The sequence below is a fragment of the Papaver somniferum genome, unplaced genomic scaffold, assembly GCF_003573695.1.
Source record: "Papaver somniferum cultivar HN1 unplaced genomic scaffold, ASM357369v1 unplaced-scaffold_131, whole genome shotgun sequence".
In the NCBI taxonomy this organism is placed as follows: domain Eukaryota; kingdom Viridiplantae; phylum Streptophyta; class Magnoliopsida; order Ranunculales; family Papaveraceae; genus Papaver; species Papaver somniferum.
The window spans coordinates 3,859,587-3,872,196 of record NW_020622270.1 but is presented as its reverse complement, the minus strand read 5'-3'; the positions used below and the strand labels follow the sequence as shown (position 1 = coordinate 3,872,196).

Below are 12,610 nucleotides of genomic sequence, written 5' to 3'. Positions count from 1 at the left end.
CAGATCATCGATTATGCGGAAAGCAAATCAAAGAATAGGAAGCGATTAACGTGGTTCGGCACTAACGCCTACGTCCACACAAACCCCCTTTAGGGTGAAACTTCACTATTGATCATCAGTGGATACTGAGATGAATTTACATTTACATTAGAACACTTATTTATAAATTAAACTAAACCTAAGAAGATAATATCAAATCTTAATTACCTTTGACTAGTTACTATATATCTAGAAATTAAGGGCATAATATTATAGGATCTTTTGATTTGATCTTCACTTCACATGCAGGAATCGCACGGTCACTTGATTTGGTCTTCACTTTACATGCCTAGATGCACCTCACTTGACTTGGTCTCCATTTCACGGTAAAGTTGCACCGGTCTTTCTTTGCACCTCGACTACTTGCATGATGACGAGATATATACTCTAATACTCCCCCTCAAGTTAAACACGAAGAGAAACGTACGAACTACTTCACGCGACGAGACATCCATAATGAACGGCATCAATTAACATCATGTCTAAACTTCAATACACCGCCTGCCTTGAAAAAAAAATGTTGAACAGGACTGTATATTAATGACGGAACTTGAACTGGCTTTGATAATCTTCCAAGGAATTTGCTAGAGTAGCAGGGACCTTTTGTTGGATGAAGACATGTTAAAGGATACATTCGCTCATAAAAACTGGAGCATAATAGAAGACAAGATAAAAACTCAAATAATGAGTAAATAAAAAGAGATGACAGTCCTTCATAATAACAAGATGATGGACGTCTAACTGTTTACGATTATTTTTTTTCGTGAATGAAAAACAACTTTTGAAAATAAGATCGCAAAAGAGTCTTTTCCGAATAAAGGATATTATCAAAAAACTACTTTTGGAAATAAGATCACAAAATATCATGTATTTTGGGAACGAGGGTAAGAAATAAATGAAGATTTCTTGAAGGAGAACTTCCATAAACCAAAGACCATCATAGCCGATGAAAATTATGATCATGAAAGAAAGCTTTTGTGGGCAGGAGATATATATTGCATCCATACACCACAATTAATCAAAGGAGTCAAATTACACTTCTTCTAAAGAGAGGAGTACTCCTCGTAAATCAAATTCCTAGAACGAGCCAAGAACTTGTACAAGACACATTGATAGCTAACACACATCAAAATTGATGCAATGATGAAAATATATTCTGATTTGTGCCCAGGAACTGGAACAACAAGTTTCGATCAGAGGTAACTTGTTTGACAAAGTGAGATAACAATTTCAGCGGTACTCATTGACCATGTGACAAAAGTGAGATAATACAAAGTGCAGCAGTATCAACTAATAAAGAAGGCTATTACTGCTGATGCAATATATTTCCGAGAAAAATATATTGGATATACTCGGAAAATATTTTTGGAAACACAATCAATTTCACATAAACATGGAAATATTTTCTGGTTTGCCAGTGAGATAATTAAGGGATAACACATACGATGTTAACAATTTTCATTGACAGAGAAATAATACAAATTTGTATGCGGATATTTTGGACATTAAATTGATTCGACTATGAAATAGTCAACTAGGATTACCCATATATCGGGTTTGCTTGAAAGGATATGAGGATATGAAATCCAATAATGAAAGATCAAGAATTTAGTTCTCGAATAACAAAGAGAACAATCTTTAGGAATGAAAAGTTGACATGATAACACGTACATCTTTTGTGAATGATTAAGATGCGCGGGAAAGTTGAATAAGTTGACCGTAAAATGATCTACTAAGTTTGAGGAATGGTAGCTCATAAAAGAACCATATGAGGATATTATTTGATACTCGCAACTTGCTATGGTAATTAATAAAAGAACCATAAGCTGATTGACATGCACCTTGAATCAAGGTTCCGATATACTGGGGTTTCACAAACCATGTGTTTGAACTGACAGCGAATAAAAATGGCACAAACTGCGACACTTAAGCAGAATTCCATGCCATATGAGATATTCCAATAATTTGGGGAATATGAATGCAGATATGCAAGCTATTTTTGGAAACAATAGATTCCAACAATGTGAATATATGGGAAACTCTGAAATTTCCGATCAAAAAAAAAAAACTCATGGAAGCATGAATTATTTGATACTGGAGATCTTGGATAGATCAAAAAGTAATATATTAGTAAATTGTGTGGTTGAATCACCACCACAATATCGTCTGATTGTTTGCATGATTTATTTGGGATTACCAGTATTACATAAAATCAATTTGATTGAGCAAATAAAAGTGCCAAATGAACGAGGCACAAAGGATAAAAAGAGAAATGATTTTGGAAGAGTTATTTGACGAGAATTCTGATGGAGATAAGCAAATTACTCATTGGGAAAAAAAATAGACTATTATTGATGATTAGCCGGAACAAAATCAATGAAAATGATAATCCAAAAATAGAAAGCGGAAGCAATTGAGCGAATAACGTGGTTCGGCACTAACCCCTACGTCCACACAAACCCCCTTTAGGGTGAAAACTTCACTATTGATCATCGGTGGATACTGAGATGAATTTACATTTAAATTAGAATTCTTATTTATAAATTAAACTAACCCTAGGAAGATAATATCAAATTTTAATTATCTTTGACTAGTTAATATATATCTAGAAATTAATGATTAGGTCTTCATTTCACATGCAGGAATCGCACGGTCACTTGATTTGGTCTTCGCTTTACGTGCCTATAATATGCCCCTCACTTGACTTGGTCTTCATTTCACGGTAAAGTTGCCTCGGTCCTTTTTTTGTACCTCGGCTACTTGCATGCTGACGTGATATATACTCTAATAATGAAGCTGCTTCTAAGGAATGGAGCAAAGCCGAACATTGGAAATTCTTCCAACCTAATGAATGGTTTATCCTTTCTGGGGGGGAAGAATCTTAAAGGAGACTTCTGTAAGATTTTGGATCCTAACAAAAGTGGGGGAAGCAACAAAGTTTTCATTCCGATTGGTAATTCTGCGGAGGGGTTGGAGAGAGCCACAAACCATGTTCCGCATTGAGTTTCTAAAATTTAAAAACCTTCACAAGATGAGTCTCAAGATCCCATCTCATGTGAAGAAGTCCTCGTTTCTAAAGGAAACTCCGTTGAGTCAATCAACTGGAACCAAATGGTGGTGATTGAAGCAGACTCCCCCTTATGTTCCTTGGATGGAATCAAAGCTAAAATGGGCAAGCTTTTCCCTCTATTAAGCAACTACCACTTCCAACCTTTCTCTGCTACTCAAGCTATCTTAAAAGTCATAAATGCTAAAGAAAGGGTTTGGTTGTTTAATCACGATCGATGGTCTCATGAAGGAAGATGGCTCAGTTTCATTCCTTGGTCATCCAAACTTAACATTATTCCTGAGCAGGAAATCTCAAATCTGAATTCAAAATGGTTAACAGTGGTTGGAGTGCCTTTGTCTCTATGGAACTTCAAAAGTTTTGAAACAATTGGAGCAAAATGTGGTGGTCTGATGCAGGTAGCTACTGCAACAAAAATGGGATGGGATAACACATTGCAGAAGGATGTATTTACGGAGATCTGCTCCATTGCAGAGCTTCCATCAGAGGAGATGGAGCATTCTTTTTGGCTGGGAAATTTCGGTAAAATACGGGTCGGTGATGGAGAATTAAGAAGTGTACCGTAAACACAATTTAGTTCAATGCCGGCTAGTCCAGTTGCAGGTCAGTCAAACTCACGGGTAGTGGAAACAGTGCTTTTCAGTCTGATCAAAGAGTGCAAGCTCCTTTTCAGCGGGCCCCCTCTCAGCCTATTCCTCGGAAGAAACGGGTTAAAGCTAAAAAAAATTGGTACCTTTCCGACGGGCTTTTTTATGCAGTTACATAACGACTCGAGTAAAATCCAAGATGAGCCTTCTCCATCTAACTCGATTCTCTCCAGTGAAAATTCTTATGCCTCCATCAACAATAGTCTTCCACCTTACTATAATGGATCAGCATCTGAAGGCTCAGAATTTCAAGATACGGCTGGTAAAATTGACGCGTCTAATCTAGTATGGGCTCTGGAACCGAAGATGCAGTGAACCTAGCACAAGATAGTGATGCTGATGCGAGGTCTCTCTCATGAGGAAGCCAACCCCTCCTCACAGCCTGCTTCTAGAACCAATCAACTCCAAGAAGAGGAAATAAGGGTGGAAAATGCAATTCATTCAAGTGACAATTTAAATTCAAGTAACATTAATACGCAACAACTAACAGCGGGATTTTTCAAGGAAGCTTTGACAGACAAGACTAAGGAAAAAATTGTCATTCAATACCTTAAATCCAGGTTTTGTCCAGCCTTTGCTATGATCAAACAAGTTAATGAAGTGCAAGGCATGGGTATGTCCTCCAATGACGATAAACTTATTCGACAACTCGCATGCTGCGGCCAGAAACCCTCGTACTTTTGCATTTGAATGTAGGGAATATCCTGACAACGTTGGTTGTTAATTCTTGGTGGTCTTTCTGGGGAGTTTTTGCTTCCAATGTTAAGAATTATCTCGTGGAAATTCAAGAGCCTCAGATCTGTTAAGAGGAGAGCTCGTGTCAAAAAATTGGGTCAAGTTAAATAAACCTGACATCCTTATTCTTCAAGAAACTTTATTGCCTTCTTGTACCAGTGCTATAGTCAATTAAATCTGTTAATCATTTGGAATCCTTACAAGGTCACTCTTATCAATTTCATCATTGGTACTTTCTCTATTAATATTCATTTCTCAAATAATTCTGATAACTTTAATTGGGAATTGAAAGAAAAAGGCTCTGGTCTGAACTTAATATCATGAATTCTATTTGGTCTCTCCCATGGGTGGTTGGGGGAGACTTCAATGAAGTTTTATTGATGCAGGAGAGAAAGGGTTGTTATTGTTCAAATAGAGGAATGCGTGAATTTAACAAATTCTGTGATCAAAACGAGCTAATAGACTTAATTACCCATGTCAGGTGCCAAGTATACTTGGAGTAATTTCTCCACGTCTTCTGATCCAAGGATGAGTACAATTGACAGATTTGTAATTAAATCTTCTTGGGAGGATCATTTTCCTTCTATACTAGTCTCTGCTCTTGCGCTAAATTTCTCGGATCATAAGCCCGTTCTTCTTGAATGTTCCTTCGAGGGTTGGGGTGCTCCCCCATTTAGGTGTTAAGCTATGTGGTTCCTTGACCCTTCTTTGTTGCCGCTTATGAAGCTTTGGTGGACCGTTTTTGAAGTGGAAGGCAGAGCGGGATTCCGTCTAGCTAAGAAACTCCAACTCTAAATGTGTTTGGAAAGATCGATCGGTAGCAAGAATGAAAGACTGCTTCAAGAAGTAGACAGACTTGATCAGTATGACGATGATAGAAGCATTTCCTCCTCGCAGTTGTCCGAGAGAAGTCAGCTAAAGCTTGAGTATGAAAAAGCAGCAGACACGTTGCACCTTCATTGGCTAAATAAATCTAGAGTTTAGTGGAATGACTTGGGTGATCGAAACACCAAATACTTCCACAAAATTACTAATTTCAGGAGAAGAACTAAACTCAAAATTCTTGACCGCAGGCAAGAAGATAAACAAACTATAAAAGACGAAATACACTCTCATTTCCAAGAAAGATTCTCGGCTCCTACCGATGTTAATTTTTCTTTGGAAGGAATGAACTTTAAGCAGCTTTCTTTAGAGAATGCAGCTCGGTTGGAAACTTATTTGTACCCTAATATCTTGCACTAGAAATGGGATTACTAGGGCCTAATATGCTCTTCTAATTATACATAGAATCCCATGTGCATAGATCCAAATCAAGCTAGGAGGTGCCACATCTTATGAGTGCCACGTTATCAATCTGTCGATACATCAGCAGCAAAGAACCACGACACCGGTGCCACATCAGCATTACCATGTCAACAATGAGGTTTCACGTCAGCAGAGCATACCAACAAGAGAGTTTGTGGTAGAATTTAAGGCATTTGGTCTGGGACTTTGGGGTATTATAATTTAAGGCTATTCAGATCCCATCAACACTTACAACTCTACACCACAGTCTAGCTAGCTTTCTCTTGTTCCATCAGTCGGTGTTCGTAGCAAACAAAAGTAAAGACTAAGTAGAAGATAATACTCATCCTTGCATGTTCAGGGGAAATGATTATCCATCAATTATGGAGACCGTTTTTTATTAATTTGATAAACCATGTGACAAGCATTTATTTATTTGTATTTTTTGTTTGTGTTTAGCCGGATTCAACTGTCATGCAGTGGAGCTAATACATGTATGTTTATAGAAACGTTTCAGGTGAATGTATTGATTTACAGTATACTAGTAAAGTAAAGGAGAGTCCTCTTGAGGCAAAATCAAGGGCACAATTGCATACCATAAGGAGTATTGTCTGGCAGTATATTGGTACTCACAGGTATCTTTTTCTTAACCAAAAACGCTATAAGGCAAAGTGTATAAATGAAATTTAATTTAATTGATAGCTATTAAGTGGAAGGTGAAATAAGAACCCTTACACCTTCCACGTATGTATTGATGTTTAAGCATCCACACTATATGTGGTACAATTTGGATCATTGGGGAATATCCGGGAATATCTGCGTTTATACTAGTAATGTGCCTCTGTCAAACCATGATCTAGGAAAGAAATCGTGTTCAAGCCTTCATTTTTTCTTTTGTCGGTACGTAGATTTTATTTCAATGCAGTTCCCCTTCTACTTATTTCAAAATTGACGTTCAAGTTTCAGAACCTGGGCATTTTTAAGTCCCAACCACACAGTTTTTCACAAGAGAGAACGCTTCCCTGTTCCTCTTACATCTTCATCACCTAGGCCCATTCTCATCTGAAACTTAACTGTTCATCTCAGCTGTTTTTGATGTTTTAAAATAGTTACTTGGTGTAATTGTTATGCAGGCACATGTTACTGTTGCAGTAGACTTAGAATGGGACACCACCTATATCCACAGTTTCCATGTTGTCTTCGCATTTTCTCAAGCATGGAAATTAATTTTAAAGATATTTTCGCTCTTAAACTGTATTTCAAACTGTCATTTGTTCTTTTTCCCCAAAATGAGTTGATCTCTCTAGTGGTTTGTTTTTCAGGCCCTCGACTATGAACCATGATGCAGTGATGGTCGTACCCAACAGGAGTTTGTGCTATGCTCTTTTTAAATAAAGGAGATCTTGCTTTGGAAGATGTTACTCAATGTGTGTGGGAAAGGCCAGACTGGCCCAAGGCGTTTTATAAGGCAGGCGTAACACTCAAACCTCTAAATGTACATATCCGCCAATTTTTCCTTAGTCTTGTTTGTATTGCAAGGAAATCCTTTTTTTGATAATCTGTGTTGCATTTGCTGCAGAGGCTTGATGATGCAGCTGGTGCCTTTTTCAAAGGTTTGAAAGTGGATCCTAAACAAAGAGCTTGAAGATGCATTCAGGTTAGATTCCATTATTTTTTATGAGTTGTACTTTTTTGCTTATTACTTCTAGCATTCCTGCTTAGCAAGTTTATATGTATAACCTGTACCTGTCTTGCTTGGTTGGAGATTGGAACTGAACTGCTATATGTTGGTTAGATAACCTTTAACCATCAATACAACGAAGTTAAAACTCTGGAACTGTAATCAGGAGTGATTGGGATAGGGTTGCTTCAATACTTTATTTTTACTTTTAGCCAAGTCAAAAGGGTTCCTTCAATGCATGTGTGGTTACGATGGTAAAGTCTGACCTTCCCAGTTATCGTTGATTTGGTTAAACTTCCTGCCTGTTAAAGCTGATAAATAATTATAAACCTCTTATTTTTTGCCATACATGGTTTTGAACCCCTCTGCACCGCATGGTTTCACACGATAAAGCATGTAGGTTCACCTCCAACACGGGTCTAGATAGGATCTACTGTGTTTCTTAAATAGAGAGACAGTCATAATACTCCCAGGTTTCAGTTCTCGTAAAATTTGGATTGAGTTCTTCTTTGACCCAAGTTGCTCTTGTGATTTCTCTCATATTGTTGGAGATATTCTAATTTGTTTCACTCTTTTCTTACAGGGAGGTTACTTTAGTCCCACTCTAGGTTGAATGGCAGATGGTGGATATTTATCCAACAGATACTCCGCAAAATTTTTTTTCTTGGGTGAAACTTTTTGTAACTCCTGTAAAAAATTAGAAACTTGCTAACGATCTCTTGAACCATGTAATGGCTCTTGATAGTTCCTTATGTTTGAATTGAAGTCTCAACAAGTCTAAAGCATTGGGCAAGTCTCCCTATGTTCTTGGTATTAGTTCTTTTCCTCTTTGTTTTCAAACAGCTCATAAAAATTGTGCAGGTATTCAATGAGCTTTTAGAATGCCACATTTAGATCTGAAGTGGTATCTATTTCTCTTGCTTACTATATTCTGGACTTCTTTACTATGAAACCAAAACAGTAGAGCTTGATCGCCACTACAAGAAAAGCGTCCTTTGACAACACGGAGTAACCGTTGTCGAAACTGTATAACATTGTTTTTCCAGACGTTGTTGGATGGGGGGTTGTTGAAAGTTTCATGGCTTCGACAACAGCTATTCTCCATTGCAAGAAACGCTGTTATACATGACCCAATAACAACAGCTTCTTTCCATTGTAAGATGTTGTCTCAACAACACTGATAAATCGTTGTCAAAATATTTCGAGATTTAAAAAAAAAAAATCACAATATATCCAATATGAATTTTTATATATAAATTTTCTTCCTCAAAATGGAATTCACTTCTTTACATTAAATCAGTATTCATAATAGATCACAAACAATAGAGAAGGTCAACAAATCCCAGCAGCGTAAGATCACTTCCAGAAAACTAATATTCAGAAGACGATCACTCAAGGCTTGAGAGCAAGGGACAATCTGAACCTGGGAGCCTTATCCAAGGCCTTAGTTTCAAAATCACCAGAGAGTGTCAAGAGGACTTGACTTTGAGCTCGTGTTGCATGAGAGCAGCAAACTTCCCCCGGTCGCTGAGCCTGTACTTTGCAGATGTTAATGGATCAACTGCATACAAACCTCCTACTATGATGGTGTTCTCATTAGTGGAGAACTTCCTGCAGACCTCTGCCACACCAGAAGTCCTCTTCAAAGTATCAAGACGGCACATATGAGGCAGTTATAGTATGTCCCTTATCAGACCTAAAAATAAAAACCAAAGAAAGGGTCATGCAAAGTGCTACAGAGTAAAACATTCCCATAATCCAATAACCAAAACCGTATTTGTTATGGTTGCTTGAAGTTGGAAGACTTACAAAATAATTGAAGCTTTATAGTATGGATTACTCATGACTAATTAGCATTGTAGTTTTTCAAAGTTAAAACCAGCCTATGCACCAAAATTGAAGCTATGAAAACCCACTGTTGCTATAACATCAACTGTATGGGTCTGGTTCAGGCCAACAGCTGATGTGACGGTCGCATGATCATGGAAGTATTATACCTCTGCATACAGCAGAACAAAAATACATGGCAGATGTAGTATATCAGATAATAACTATCACAAATAGATTTTGCGCACGCAATTTTATTTAAGAAATTTAACTTGGTACCTTGCCAGAATTGTAGTGGGCAGCTTAAATGAAGCAATTGCTTTTGTTGCAGGTATAATCTCCAAGAATGACAGGGTTGATACCTTGCCAGAGTTGTAGTTGGGCCTAAAAACAAGTTAATTTTCTTCAGCGATCGACCGTGCTAGTGCTAAAAAGTATGAACGCCTGCCAAAACAGGTCTGCATAAGGACTTGGGAAGCAAAGCCATCATTCTTACATATTACAAACTTACAATAAATGAAAGGATGGCACAAGTTTTTGTTAGTTTATTATCGAGGCAGAGTTCAGTAAAATTTGTCTTCATTCATACCATTAACAGTAATATACTACAGTAGGAAACTAATAACACTCTAGCCGAAAGCCAACAATCAAATTCTCATATGGAAAGTAAGCTTGGGATAACTCCAAAAATTATTGCTCTGGACAATGGGAATAATATTCAGTTAGCGAGTCATTAAGCTGTGCAAACAGCAACCAAACATCATTAAGAATAATTACAGTAGTGGGTTTTTTCTATTAGATTATCTTTAGCATGCAGGATATTAAGACAGTTGAGATGTGATTAACCTAATAATGTCTACTATGCTTTTGTCATGAACGCAATGTGAGCCTAAACTTAGCACCTCTAAGGATCAAATGCAATCCATTGACTCATTCCCATTATGATTTACAAAAAATAAATAAAGGACTCCTTCCTATGCAGCACCCAGATCCAGCAACTGCAAGTACCATCTAGAACCCTTGTCTCAGTTCAAGTTTTGCTCCAATGTAAAATGCGCCTCTGTAAGCTTATTGCAAATGCATGGTCTTCCAAGTCAACATACCCACATGAACCAATACATCCGAGAATATGTCAGGTTTCTTGATAAAAATCCAATTAATTCTTTATGTAATAACTAGGAGATCATGCCTTTATGTTGTGGAAAAATACTTAAACTAGAAAAAAAAAAAAAAAAAAAAAAAAAAAGCCGAAGCCAGATTGTAACCAACTTTGTCCAAATTTAGAAGAAAATGAACAATGACGTGGATCTGGAGAAATTCGGGATTCAAAGATCAATACCAACTTCAAACTTGAAAGTTGAAGTTAGAAAACAATAGAATAATACTATAGTATAAGAAAACAAAACTTGATCACATGCTAACTCCAGTACCAGTTTACATGCATGGTTGAAGAAGTTTAAGGTATGATTTCAGTTTTCAGGTTTATATTTACCGGTAGTTGCTCGGTCTTTTAGGTACTTAATGTCAGAAATGGCCCCATTAGCTCCATTAGTGTGTGTCCTGATTTGGGAGGATTCAATCTCTTTGTGCCCAGCTTCCATTTTTATATCCCCCAGTTAGAAAGAGCTCTATGTGCCTTGAATATAATGTCTGCATTGTCCCTGTAAAGACGTCAACAAAAAAAAGAATTGATGATTAAAGACCGGTTACTAAAACTGATGATTAAAAACTCAATGGATGAAATATCCCTCCATGGTCCTTAAATTGCTAACAGTTCAAGGTGATAAAATCATAAGCGATGGTATGTTGATGTCAACATAATAAAAGGCGTTCCAGAAGTTCGTTTTCCTTCTTTTCTTCGCACCTTCACATGTGTCCAAAAACAGGACCTGAAGATCTGGTAACAACAATAGCTAGGACAGTAACACATCAATGAAACTTCAAGGCTAGTCCTTACTTCTTCTTTTCATGCTTATGCCTCACAAGAAGTGCAGAACCAAAAGCCCCTGTCCAATCTGTTCCAGCACTTCATATTGCTCCATTATAACAAACTCCTGCAGCATCACCCTCAGCAGTTTCATCAAAAGTAATCATCAACATTAACATGAAAATTTAGCTCAAAGTAGTCCAAAGAATACCAAAAGACCAAACAAATTTACAACAACTAAAAGCACACAAAATATCAAGAACTATCAAGAGTTCTATAAAATCACAAAAGCATCGAACGAATCTATGGTAAAATTTGAGTGTAACAAAAATATCATAAATCCTATGCTATAGCAGTGCATCGTTACTTCCAGGCAATGAGTGAGTAATTCTTTCATCCCCAAATCTTTTGGGGATCTACAAGAACGCAGCAACTGCAACACTAAGAAATGAATCTTCTCAATTTACATCGAACTAAAAAGTATTATCACTAACCATCAGCCACATTGTGTCCAATACCTCTTTCACTAGAGAACAATACTAAACTATCACAATTCCTCTTTGCTAAATCGTACTAAACTAACTACAAACTCTCCACCAGATTCTCTGTATCACATACCACCAATTAACCCATGAAGCAGTAACCCAAACACTGTCACTGCCATACTAATTCATTCAAACTCCAGCAAATTCTGTTGTGCACCTCTTAACTCTTGTATCAAGACCATGGCTTGCAGCAGCTTCAACTGAACCCATAACAACAGCACCACCATTTTAAATCTGAGAGCAACCCATGTCTTCTCCATCTGTACAAGCTTTGAAACTCCATTTCTTGACTCAAACCCTCCAGCACAACCACCAATAACAGTTTCCACCATCTTCCAAGTCTCCAACCAATTCCTCAATTTCCTTGACCTAATTATCAGCAGCAGTTCATCCTTCTCAACTCAAATTGATCAAACCTAACTTCTTCAGATCTCTGTAGAACCCTAATTTATAACACATCTCTGCCACTTTCTTGGGTTCAATTCTCCAATTCCTCTCACTGTAACTTAAACCCAGCACATACCCATGAACAGCAGCACCTTAATCAACTCAAGCCCCATCGAATCAACACAAATTATGCATCTAGTTATACCGTCTCCTCCACCATGCGTATACTTATGGGAGATAAAACCCAAATCGAGAGAAATAACAAATTAAATTGGCGAAAGAATTGGATTCAAGATTGATTTCTCTTGTTGTTGATACAGGAACTCTACCAGCTAGTATAGCAGCACTAAGAACAAGGGCTAAATAATGAAAAATCTGTATAGAATTTTAAAAAATAACTTAACCAGAACCTTTGATAGAAGGAATTGAAACAAACAAAATCACATATAACATAATTAAAGTAAACAGAAT

The 12,610-nt window shown here is 37.2% G+C and overlaps 1 pseudogene; it reads right to left on the bottom strand.

Annotated features, from left to right (window-relative positions):
* Nucleotides 1-8,724: 8,724 nt before the first annotated feature.
* LOC113332437 lies at nucleotides 8,725-10,881 on the bottom strand (annotated as a pseudogene).
* Nucleotides 10,882-12,610: the final 1,729 nt, after the last annotated feature.